Genomic DNA, 13,162 nt, shown 5'->3' with positions numbered 1-13,162 from the left:
TTACATACACTAAGTTGACTGTGCCTTTAAACAGCTTGGGAAATTCCAGAAAAGTATGTCATGGCTTTAGAAGCTTCTGATAGGCTAATTGACATCATTTGAGTCAATTTGAGGTGTACCTGTGGATGTATTTCAATGCCTACCTTCAAACTCAGTACCTCTTTGCTTGACATCATGGGAAAATCAAAAGAAATCAGCCAACACCTCAGAAAAAAAATATATGACCTCCACAAGTCTAGTTCATCCTTGGGAGCAATTTCAAACGCCTGAAGGTACCACATTCATCTGTACAAACAATAGTACGCAAGTATAAACACCATGGGACCACTCAGTCATCATACCACTCAGGAGATGAACGTACTTTGGTGTGAAAAGTGCAAATCAATCCCAGAACAACAGCAAAGGACCTTGTGAAGATGCTGGAGGAAACAGGTACAAACGTATCTATATCCACAGTAAAACGAGTCCTATATCGACATAACCTGAAAGGCCACTCAGCAAGGAAGTATCCACTGCTCCAAAACAGCCATAAAAAAGCCAGACTACGGTTTGCAACTGCACATGGGGACAAATATTGTACTTTTTGGAGAAATGTCCTCTGGTCTGATGAAACAAAAATGAGCATCCTTTCAGTTTGGCCATAATGACCATCGTTATGTTTGGAGGAAAAAGGGGGATGCTTGCAAGCTGAAGAACACCATCCCAACCGTGAAGCATGGGGGTGGCAGCATCATGTTGTGGGGGTGCTTTGCTGCAGAAGGGACTGGTGCACTCCACAAAAAAGATGGCTTCATGAGGAAGGATAATTATGTGGATATATTGAAGCAACATCAATACATAAGTCAGGAAGTTACAGCTTGGTTGCAAATGGGTCTTCCAAATGGACAATGACCCCAAGCATACTTCCAAAGTTGTGGAAAAATGGCTTAAGGACAACAAAGTCAAGGTATTGGAGTGGCCATCACAAAGCCCTGACCTCAATCCTATAGAAAATGTGTGGGCAGAACTGAAAAAGCGTGTGCGAGCAAGGAGGCCTACAAACCTGACTCAGTTACACAAGCTCTGTCAGGAGGAATGGGCCAAAATTCACTCAACTTATGGTGGGAAGCTTGTGGAAGGCTACCTGAAACATTTTACCCAAGTTAACCAATTTAAAGGCAATGCTACCAAATCTAAATTGAGTGTATGTAAACTTCTGTCCCGCTGGGAATGTGATGAAAGAAATAAAAGCTGAATCAAATCATTCTCTCAACTATTATTCTGACATTTCACATTCTTAAAATAAAGTGGTAATCCTAACTGAGCTAAAACAGGGAATTTTTACTTGGATTAAATGTCAGGAATTATGAGAAACTGAGTTTAAATGTATTTGGGTAAGGTGTATGTAAACTTCCGACTTCAACTGTACGTGTCTGAGCCATTTGTATTCTACCAAATTCCCAGTCATCTTGCAGTTAAATGAGGTGGTTCACGCTTTCAGTTTTGCGCGAATGCTGCCATCTAACCACGGTTTTTGGTTTGGGTAGGTTTTAATAGTCACAGTGGGAACAACATTCCCTATGCACTTCCTTGATGAACTCAGTCACCGTGTCCGTGTATACGTCAATGTTATTCTCAGGGGCAACCCGGAACATATCCCAGTCCGCATGATCAAAACAATCTTGAAGCATGGATTCTGATTGGTCAGACCAGCGTTGAATAGATCTTAGCACGGGTACTTCCTGTTTGAGTTTCTGCCTATAGCAAGGGAGAAGCAGAATGGAGTCGTGATCTGATTTGCCGAAGGGAGGGCCTTGTAGCCACCCCGGAAGGGAGAGTAACAATGGTCGAGAGTTTTTGTAGCGTGAGTACTACAAGCAATGTGTTGATAGAACTTCGGTAGCGTTTTCCTCAAATTTGCTTTGTTAAAATCCCCAGCTACAATAAATGCCACCTCAGAATATGTGGTTTCCAGTTTGCACAAAGTCCAATGTAGTTCCTTGAGGGCCATCGTGGTATCGACTTGAAGGGGAATATACACAGCTGTGACTATAACCGAAGAGAATTCTTTTGGGAGGTAATTTGGTCGACATTTGATTGTGAGATATTCTAGGTCGGCTGAACAAAAGGACTTCAGTTCCTGTACATCATCACAATCACACCATGAGTAGTTGATCATGAAACATACACCCCCGCCTTTCTTCTTCCCGGAGAGTTCTTTATTCCTGTCTGCGCGATGTACTGAGAACCCAGTTGGCTGTATGGATGGGGAGAGTATATCCGGAGAGAGCCATGATTCCGTCAAACAGAGAATGTTACAGTCCCTGATGTCTCTCTGGAAGGAAATCCTCGCCCTGAGCTCTTGTACTTTATTATCCAAGGACTGAACATTAGCGAGTAAAATACTCGGAAGCCGTGGATGGTGTGTACGCCTCCTGAGTCAGACTAGAAGTCCACTCCGAATATCTCTTTTCCGCCAGCGGCGTCTTGGAGCAGCCTCTCGGATAAATTCAATAATCTGGGGGGTACGAACAAAAGATCCAATTCGGGAAAGTTGTTTTTCTGGTCGTAATGCTGGCGAATTACTCTTGCTCTGATATCTAAAAGTTATTTCCGGCTGTATGTAATAACAAAAAAAGTGCTGGCCTTATAATGTAAAAAATTACACACAAAAAAACAAAATTCTGCAAAGTTGCTTCGAAACTGGAAGCTGAGCTGCCATGTCTGTTGGCGCCATCTTCCAGGTTCCTCCCTCGCCCCTGTGCTGTGCTAAGCAAAGCTCCTGGTTTTCCCCTCTCCCTGCTAGTCTGCTCCAGGATTTCCTGCTTCCCTGTGTGAGTAAAATAAGTTAAGACTTCTCCCTCATTCTTAACATCATCTCCCCTCCTTGCTTTTCCTTTCTCTCCTGTCACTCCCCACTCTTCCTTACTGTGTGAGTCCCCTCCAGATCTCCAAACCTCATGTATGTGAAACCACTCCAGGTTTTCTCTCTGTCCTGTTCAGTAAAAGTGGCTCAGCATTTGACTTGTATTATTCAGGACCAGAGCTACTCCTGCTGCATCATTAATGTATTCATGTTGAATCTCAGTGACGTTCATTTAAAGTTGTCAGGTTATTTGTACTGATCTGGCTAGCGACCAGTACCTCGACCATGATTACATCACCAGTCACACTTTTGGCACTCAGAGTACATACAGTAGTATAGTATGTACATAGTCAATGGAAAAGTGTTTATAAACAAACAAAGTAGTATCACACTTTTAGCAGTCACAGAAAAGTCAATAGATTAGTTTGCAATAGTTTATAAAATAATGAAACTATCATCAATGAATGACACTTTATTGAAAATTAGGGCTGTAAAACATTTTTTTTTATTGTGTTCATAACAGGATTTGCTGTGGTTTATCAAGATGAATCGCAAAGTCAGAATTTGCTCAAATTGAGCTGTAATTTAAGATTTTTTTATACAAAAAGCATTACAAGAATATTGACATCTTGATTTTGTCCAAAGTAACAGTGGTTGTTGTTGTTGGCCACTGATGTAGGCCATTCAGTAAATTCCAAGCTGACGACCTAATCTCTGTGTTGTTGTCCTTTCTGATAGGATGAGACAGAGGAGCTGAAGAAGAGAGTGGCCGTTCTGGAGTGTCAACTAAGGAAGAACGAGGAGGCCAAAAAGGGCTTTGAGGTGTCCATGGGTAAACTGCTCAACTTCGTGGAGGTACAGTGCCTAGTGAAAGTTTACACACCCCTTGCACAGTCTTCACATTTTGCGGCCTTAAAATGACATCTAAGCATGCTCTATTTTTATTTGAAAAAGAAAATGTGTCCGTGTATTTGAGTATTTTTAAATACATACCAATAATTTCCAACTGTATTTGGAAATAAATATCAAAATAAAAAATATCAAGTACTTACTTCGAAATGTATGTGAAAGTCATTGAAATATCTTAAATAGTATTTGAACCCAGATCTGATAAATAGGCTTGTGGTGTTCAGAAATGTGGTCTCATCGGATGTGTCCCAAATGGCACCATATTCTCTTTATAGTGCACTAATTTTGACAAGAGCCCTGTTTGGGCCCTATGCCTGGGCCCTATGTATGGGCCCTGGTCAAAAGTAGCGCACCATATAGGAAATAGAGTATTGGAGACACAGCTGTCAATTCAAATAATACTAATCTTGTCATTCATTCCCATTCAGAATGTCCAAGACTTCCTCATTGAAAATCAAGGACCTGTGAAGAGCTACGGGTAAGAATGTTTATGGTGCTCAGTATTCCAATCAATAGAGTGTTAATAAAATGTCTGCCTCCGTCCTTTCCCTTTCAAAAGCCGGCTGTCTTTCTGAGTATCTCATTCATTCAGTGTATACAGGAAACCGTTAATGGGTTATGGTGACATTAGATTGCAGCGAGTGATGCTCAAAAAGACGACATTTAACTTGTTGCTAGTAGCAACAGTTGGCAGACACAGCAGAGCTCTGACCAAGTCTATACACTCCTAGTTGTAAAGACAAGCATAAAAGCTATTTTTTTTAATAGACCATTTTTCCTTAACCTTTTCAGTTAATCAGACAGTATGTTATTCTGTATAATCCCATCAGTTTTACTAAACTGTGTGTCTATAAAGACCCAATATGTAAGACCTCCTGTAACTTCCCTTCATGTGTGTGTCTGTGTGCAAGTGTGTGTGCGGGAGTGAGTGAGTGTGTGTGTGCGTGTGTGTGTGTGTGTGTGTGTGTTTGTCTAGCAGTCTCTAACAAATTCCAATCTCTAACACCTCCTGCAGCTTTCCTTTGTGTGCATTTCTTTATCTAGCCGTGTGTGTGTGTCTGTGTGCCACTCCTGTGTGTCTTTATCTAGCCGTGTGTGTGTGTCTGTGTGCCAACTCCTGTGTGTCTTTATCTAGCCGTGTGTGTGTGTCTGTGTGCCAACTCCTGTGTGTCTTTATCTAGCCGTGTGTGTGTGTGTGTGTCTGTGTATGCGTGCGTTTGACCCAGGCACCTCTGCAGGACCCATATCGGTGGTTAGGTGTGTAATGAGGGACCCTGTAGACAGCAGAACCCATTTAGTAGAGTTCTCCTCTCATCTGTTCTCCTCTCATCTGCTACTTATCCAACAGGAGCTCTGAATCAAGCATCAGACTCAGCTGAATGATAATTAACGGTTGTGAAGGGTCCCACACTGTTTCTGAGTCATTCCACGAAATGAGTTCCTTTTTGGTCCCTTTGATATTTTAAGTAGAAATTGTGCACCAATATTTAATTTTAAAAGCCTGTTATATTAAATTAAGTGATCTTTACTATAGACTTTTAAAATAATCTAAAGATACATTGAACGTCTAATAGTCAAACCACAGAGTAAAATCAGGTGAGATGGTTCTACTCTTTTTGGCCAGTTTCTGGTGGAAAACGAAGCGGGTCGAGCATAACATAGATAGACAGTCTAGAAATATTTTAACAATTTCATTTTTTTGGTGGTGAAGCTTACATTCAATTGCCACTCCATGTTGCACATAACACGTATCCATTCCCCCTGTCACAAGGAGATTTATGGCTGATTTAAGAAGAATTCGTCAACCCTGTTATGGTCATTCCTGTTACCTTATTTGGCACTTGATAGGCACTTACTATGGTCATTTATTTATTTATCCTCTTGAGATGGGAAAAGTAGTTTTTTATGAAGATGAACATGTGCTCTTTGTGACAGTATTTTAAATACAGTTGAAGTCGGAAGTTTACATACACTTAGGTTGGAGTCATTCAAACTAGTTTTTCAACCAATCCACAAATTTCTTGTTAACAAACTATACTTTTGGCAAGCCGGTTAGGACATCTACTTTGCGCATGAGACAAGTAATTTTCCAACAATTGTTTACAGACAGATTATTTCACATATAATTCACTGTTTCACAATTCCAGTGAGTCAGAAGTTTACATACACTAAGTTGACTGTGCCTTTAAACAGCTTGGAAAATTCCAGAAAAGTATGTCATGGTTTTAGAAGCTTCTGATAGGCTAATTGACATAATTTGAGTCAATTTGAGGTGTACCTGTGGATGTATTTCAAGGCCTACCTTCAAACTCAGTGCCTCTTTGCTTGACATCATGGGAAAATCAAAATAAATCAGCCAACACCTCAGAAAAAAAATATATGACCTCCACAAGTCTGGTTCATCCTTGGGAGAAATTTCCATATACCTGAAGGTACAACGTTCATCTGTACAAACAATAGTACGCAAGTATAAACACCATGGGACCACGCAGCCGTCATACCGCTCAGGAAGGAGACGCATTCTGTCTCCTAGAGATGAACGTACTTTGGTGTGAAAAGTGCAAATCAATCCCAGAAAAATAGGTAAAGAACCTTTTGAAGATGCTGGAGGAAACGGGTACAAACGTATCTATATACACAGTAAAACAAGTCCTATATCGACATAACCTGAAAGGCCGCTCAGCAAGGAAGAAGCCACTGCTCCAAAATCGACATAAAAAAGCCAGACTACTGTTTGCAACTGCAAATGGGGACAAAGATTGTACTTTTTGGAGAAATGTCCTCTGGTCTGATGAAACAAAAATAGAACTGTTTGGCCATAATGACCATCGTTATGTTTGGAGGAAAAAGGGGGATGCTTGCAAGCCGCAGAACACCATCCCAACCGTGAAGCACGGGGGTGGCAGCATCATGTTGTGGGGATGCTTTGCTGCAGAAGGGACTGGTGCACTTCACAAAATAGATGGCACCATGAGGAAGGGAAAGTATGTGGATATATTGAAGCTACATCTCAGACATCAGTCAGGAAGTTAAAGCTTGGTCGCAAATGGGTCTTCCAAATGGACAATGACCCCAAGCATACTTCCAAAGTTGTGGCAAAATGGCTTAAAGACAGCAAAGTCAAGGTATTGGAGTGGGCATCACAAAGCTCTGACCTCAATCCTATAGAAAATGTCTGGGCAGAACTAAAAAAGTGTGTGCGAGCAAGGAGGCCTTACAAACCTGACTCAGTTACACAAGCTCTGTCAGGAGGAATGGGCCAAAATTCACCCAACTTATTGTGGGAAGCTTGTGGAAGGCTACCTGAAACGTTTGACCCAAGTTAACCAATTTAAAGGCAATGCTACCAAACAGTAATTGAGTGTATGTAAACTTCTGACCCACTGGGAATGTGATGAAAGAAGTAAAAGCTGAAATAAATCATTCTCTCTACTATTATTCAGACATTTCACATTCTTAAAATAAAGTGGTAATTCTAACTGACCTAAAACAGGGAATTTTTACTAGGATTAAATGTCAGGAATTGTGAAAAAAATGAGTTTAAATGTATTTGGCTTAGGTGTATGTAAACTTCCGACTTCAACTGTATATACACTACCGTTCAAAAGGTTGGGGTCACTTAGAAATGTACTTGTTTTTGAAAGAAAAGCTAAATTTTTTGTCCATTAAAATAACATCAAATTGACATTGTTAATGTTGAAAATGACTATTGTAGCTGGAAACAGCAGATTTTTTTTATGGAATATCTACGTAGGCGTACAGAGGCCCATTATCAGCAACCATCACTCCTGTGTACCAATGGAACATTGTGTTAGCTAATCCAAGTTTATCATTTTAAAAGGCTAATTGATCATTAGAAAACCCTTTTGCAATTATGTTAGCACAGATGAAAACTGTTGTTCTGATTTAAAGAAGCAATAACACTGGCCTTCTTTAGACTAGTTGAGTATCTGGAGCATCAGCATTTGTGGGTTCGATTACAGGGTCAAAATGGCCAGAAACAAATAACTTTCTTCTGAAACTCGTCAGTCTTTTCTAGTTCTGAGAAATGAAGGCTATTCCATGCGAGAAATTGGCAAGATACTGAAGATCTCGTACAAAGCTGTGTACTACTCCCTTAACAGAACAGAGCAAACTAGCTGTAAGCAGAATAGAAAGAGGAGTGGGAGGCCCCGGTGCACAACTGAGCAAGAGGACACAAGTCCTCAACTGGCAGCTTCATTAAATAGTACCTGCAAAACACCAGTCTCAACGTCAACAGTGAAGAGGCGACTCCGGGATGCTGGCCTTCTAGGCAGAGTTGCAAAGAAAAAGCCAGATCTCAGACTGGTCAATAAAAAGAAAAGATTAAGATGGTCAAAAGAACACAGACAATGGACAGAGGAACCCTGCCTAGAAGGCCAGCATCCTGGAGTCGCCTCTTCACTGTTGATGTTGAGACTGGTGTTTTAACGGTACTATTTAATGAAGCTGCCAGTTGAGGCGTCTATTGTGAGGAGGCTATGCATAATCTGAGTTTTGGAGTGTGCCCCTGGCAATCCGCAAGAAAATGGTGCAATCTGGTTTGCTTAATATATGGAATTTTACTTTTGATACTTAAGTATATTTCAGCAATTACATTTAATTTTGATACTTAAGTATATTTAGAACCAAATACTTTTATACTTTTACTCAAGTAGTATTTTACTTGAGTAACTTTCTATTAAGGTATCTATACTTTTACTCAAGTATCACAATTGGGTACTTTTTCCACCACTGTGCCTAAGTTTGCTAATCTTGCCAATGAAAAAAATTGAAATATTACCCTCTTGCTAGATTGACGAATACAGCCATGGTTAAAACGGTGTAAAAATGCTGTCAGCTTGAAACTTTAACTCTATACCTGTCTGTGTCTCTGCAGCTCCGGTGACGTGAAGGCTGGAGCCTCCTCTCAGCCCCCGGGAGCCCGGGTGGGGAAGAAGTCCCAGTGGACGGCCGCCACACTAACCGCGGAGGCTAAAGAACTCACACGGACTGTTAGCGCCATTCTGGATGCGGAGTGTAAGTGATCTATCATCTCGACTCGCTGCATGCCTGCATGTCGTCTCTATCCCTGGTCTAGCATGCAAATCCAATCAGCTCAACAGACACCGAATCACCTCCATACTTCTGAAACCAACCATTAAACCAACTGGATAACAGACACCAAACCAACCAAATTATATCCATAGCTACTAAGCTAACCAAAATCAACCAGCTCAACAGACCTCAAACAATCTAGTTACTAAGCCAACCAAAACCAACCGGATAACAGACACCAAGCCATCTTTATAGTTACTATACACATTTCAACGGCCATCTTTTAGTGGAGCAGCCTGTAAGAAAATGATGGACATCCTTGCACTTAAGTATCAGACAACAGAATGAGACCGTAAAGCAGCTAAGCAACTTCGAGATGTTCAGTCTCTGTGTCCAGTGGAGTTGAATGAACCAGAGACTAATTGTTCCGTCCATAGTTACTCAAGTTTTCTCTGTAGTCATCGTCTAGTGGACGGACAGAATGATCTTTCATTCAACATGAAATGTAGTGTTGATGATGTTCCCAATGTTCGACTTCCTATAGATTTGTGTTTTGAATCAAATAATTGTTTTCAGAGTTGTACCAGTGTATCTAGAAATGTACAATAAGACCTCAGTCAATACAAAAACATCAGCATACATGCACCTGATCAAGTCAGTCGCTAACCAGACTGTAGCCCTGAATGTTGTGGGATGGGATGTAGCCAAGTACATCAAAAAGGGAAAAACTTTCCACATCGGGACATAAAAACATCACGGGGAACGAAGAAAGAAGCGAAGAAGATGATTGAGATGAAGAGGGGTTAGATACTGATGTCGTCATTACTAACAAGATTCTTCAGGAATTACAATATACAGCACCTGGACCAGGAGCCATATGGGAGCAAACTGTTTCCGATTGTTCAATTCAGTTCTAATCCAGCGTTGGTGTCAGGTTGTGAGCAGGGTGAGAAGTAGAGCCATATATTAAGAGACTACGGCCAGGTTTCAGAATGGACCTTTATTCTTTATTCTTGAAATGTTGGCGACGTAACAATACGAGAGCTCCTCCGATAGTTCCCTCTGAAATGACCCGACTAAAACAAGCAAAACAGAGCAGCGAATTTAAGACATTTTTACTGATTACCATTCGGAACCATGTGTATCCAAGTCGGTATTGTGAGGTCAACAAATTGCATATCTGCTTTCACTGGACATCTTCATAGTTTTCAAAACCTTTCAGTAATAAATAGCGCAATGCGTAACCATAAACTTAGCAACGGCTACGGAGGAGAAAGTGGCGCTTTCGGAATGTTCAGACAGAAACCACATTGGCCCAACTCTCTGTATCGATGCCTCTGGTGAGAAGTAATGACCTCCGAGGTCACGGTCTCCTGTCTCTAGTTTAACCTTGTCTGATCCAACGACACTTTCTCCTGACCCCTGACCCCTCTTGACCTTTCCCAGTCAGAGGTGAAGCAGCCAATCAACCAGGTGATCTAACTCTCACCCATAGAGATAGATAGAGGAATAGTGCCCAAAATTCTGTTTTAGCATGGGCAGCGCCATTGAGGACATAACCATTTTGAAGTAGTCAACTGGGTGGGACTTCCTATGGGTTTAGGAAGGATCACATAATTCCATCCAGTTCATCAGGAGGGATCAGCCAATGAATTATACCCGTGAGAAAACAATTTACTTCAGTTTGTTTACGTAGTAGTAGAAGAAAAACGCCATAATGAGACAGATACAATGTTTGGTCCTCTAACTATCTCTATGCTCTCACCTGAGGTGGACGTGTCATTGTGACTCTGGGGTGTGTCAACTCAGTCCTATGGGCCCTGGTCAAAAGTAGTGCACTAAATTAGGGAATAGGGTGCCATTTTGGGATGTAGCCTTTCTCTCTTTCTGTTTTCATTTCTGGTAATCATAGATGAATGTCAGATATATATATAAAAAAAAGGTACTGTCCTTGATAATATGAGTCAGTGTTGGAGAACCAGAAAATATATGGTAGGATTAGAGAACTAGAAAATGTATGGTAGGATTAGAGAACTAGAAAAGGTATGGTACTGTAGGCTGACAGGAGAACTAGAAAAGTTAAGGTACTGTAGGATGATAGGAGAACTAGAAAAGGTATGAAAGGATTAAAGGAGAACTAGAAAAGGTATGGTACTGTAGGATGACAGGAGAACTAGAAAAGGTATGGTACTGTAGGATGACAGGAGAACTAGAAAAGTTATGGTACTGTAGGATGACAGGAGAACTAGAAAAGGTACTGTAGGATGACAGGAGAACTAGAAAAGGTATGGTACTGTAGGATGACAGGAGAACTAGAAAAGGTATGGTACTGTAGGATGACAGGAGAACTAGAAAAGGTATGGTACTGTAGGATGACAGGAGAACTAGAAAAGGTATGGTACTGTAGGATGACAGGAGAACTAGAAAAGTTATGGTACTGTAGGATGACAGGAGAACTAGAAAAGGTATGGTACTGTAGGATGACAGGAGAACTAGAAAAGTTATGGTACTGTAGGATGACAGGAGAACTAGAAAAGTTATGGTACTGTAGGATTAAAGGAGAACTAGAAAAGTTATGGTACTGTAGGATGACAGGAGAACTAGAAAAGGTATGGTACTGTAGGATGACAGGAGAACTAGAAAAGGTATGGTACTGTAGGATGACAGGAGAACTAGAAAAGGTATGGTACTGTAGGATGACAGGAGAACTAGAAAAGGTATGGTACTGTAGGATGACAGGAGAACTAGAAAAGGTATGGTACTGTAGGATGACAGGAGAACTAGAAAAGTTATGGTACTGTAGGATGACAGGAGAACTAGAAAAGTTATGGTACTGTAGGATGACAGGAGAATTAGAAAAGGTATGGTACTGTAGGATGACAGGAGAACTAGAAAAGGTATGGTACTGTAGGATGACAGGAGAACTAGAAAAGGTATGGTACTGTAGGATGACAGGAGAACTAGAAAAGTTATGGTACTGTAGGATGACAGGAGAACTAGAAAAGGTATGGTACTGTAGGATGACAGGAGAACTAGAAAGGGTATGGTACTGTAGGATGACAGGAGAACTAGAAAAGGTATGATACTGTAGGATGACAGGAGAACTAGAAAAGGTATGGTACTGTAGGATGACAGGAGAACTAGAAAAGGTATGGTACTGTAGGATGACAGGAGAACTAGAAAAGGTATGGTACTGTAGGATGACAGGAGAACTAGAAAAGTTATGGTACTGTAGGATGACAGGAGAACTAGAAAAGGTATGGTACTGTAGGATGACAGAAGAACTAGAAAAGGTATGGTACTGTAGGATGACAGGAGAACTAGAAAAGTTATGGTACTGTAGGATGACAGGAGAACTAGAAAAGGTATGGTACTGTAGGATGACAGGAGAACTAGAAAAGTTATGGTACTGTAGGATGACAGGAGAACTAGAAAAGGTATGGTACTGTAGGATGACAGAAGAACTAGAAAAGGTATGGTACTGTAGGATTAAAGGAGAACTAGAAAAGTTATGGTACTCTAGGATGACAGGAGAACTAGAAAAGGTATGATAGGATTAGAGGAGAACTAGAAAAGGTATGGTACTGTAGGATGACAGGAGAACTAGAAAGGTATGGTACTGTAGGATTAAAGGAGAACTAGAAAAGGTATGGTACTGTAGGATGACAGGAGAACTAGAAAAGGTATGGTACTGTAGGATTAAAGGAGAACTAGAAAAGGTATGGTACTGTAGGATGACAGGAGAACTAGAAAAGGTATGGTACTGTAGGATTAAAGGAGAACTAGAAAAGGTATGGTACTGTAGGATGACAGGAGAACTAGAAAAGGTATGGTACTGTAGGATTAAAGGCTGCCAGACTGTTACTTGACACTTCTGCCATTAAAAATAAAAGAAGATCTGCTGCCATCTGAGGCTGGTAATAATATCAAGTGATTCTGTGAAACAAAAGAAGGTCCTATGAATGTTCTGTGAGAGGAAGGAAGTCCTTTCTGGTTTTTGATGACTTCTAAGAGAACATTGGATCATTTGGAAAATATATTGTGTTCATTGGTGTGTTATGTAAGCTTGTGTGTTAAGGAGGGGTAGATAAGTAGGTCAATCCAATATCAGGCGACCCAAAGTGTTAGTTAGAAAAATGTATTAAAGTGTCACTCCACAATGATAGTATAGTTGACAATACAAAATACCAATTGTAATAACCACACTGTGGACCACTCAGTTTAAGACACTAAAAGCGGTCATAGTCAAACATGGTACAGTATTTTAATTTTCTCATCATACATAATACATAATACTATCTATACATTATTGGTATCATTATTATACATTAGGTCATCTGTACACATGTA

The 13,162-nt window shown here is 40.6% G+C and overlaps 1 pseudogene; it reads left to right on the top strand.

Annotated features, from left to right (window-relative positions):
* The window catches only part of LOC139580396 (syntaxin-binding protein 4-like), a 63,597-nt pseudogene extending 53,321 nt beyond the window's left edge, over positions 1-10,276 (top strand).
* The last annotated feature ends 2,886 nt before the right edge of the window (positions 10,277-13,162 follow it).

Source organism: Salvelinus alpinus, chromosome 7 (assembly GCF_045679555.1).
Source record: "Salvelinus alpinus chromosome 7, SLU_Salpinus.1, whole genome shotgun sequence".
NCBI lineage: Eukaryota > Metazoa > Chordata > Actinopteri > Salmoniformes > Salmonidae > Salvelinus > Salvelinus alpinus.
The sequence above is the reverse complement of the archived record's forward strand: the minus strand, read 5'-3'. Positions and strand labels throughout refer to the sequence as shown.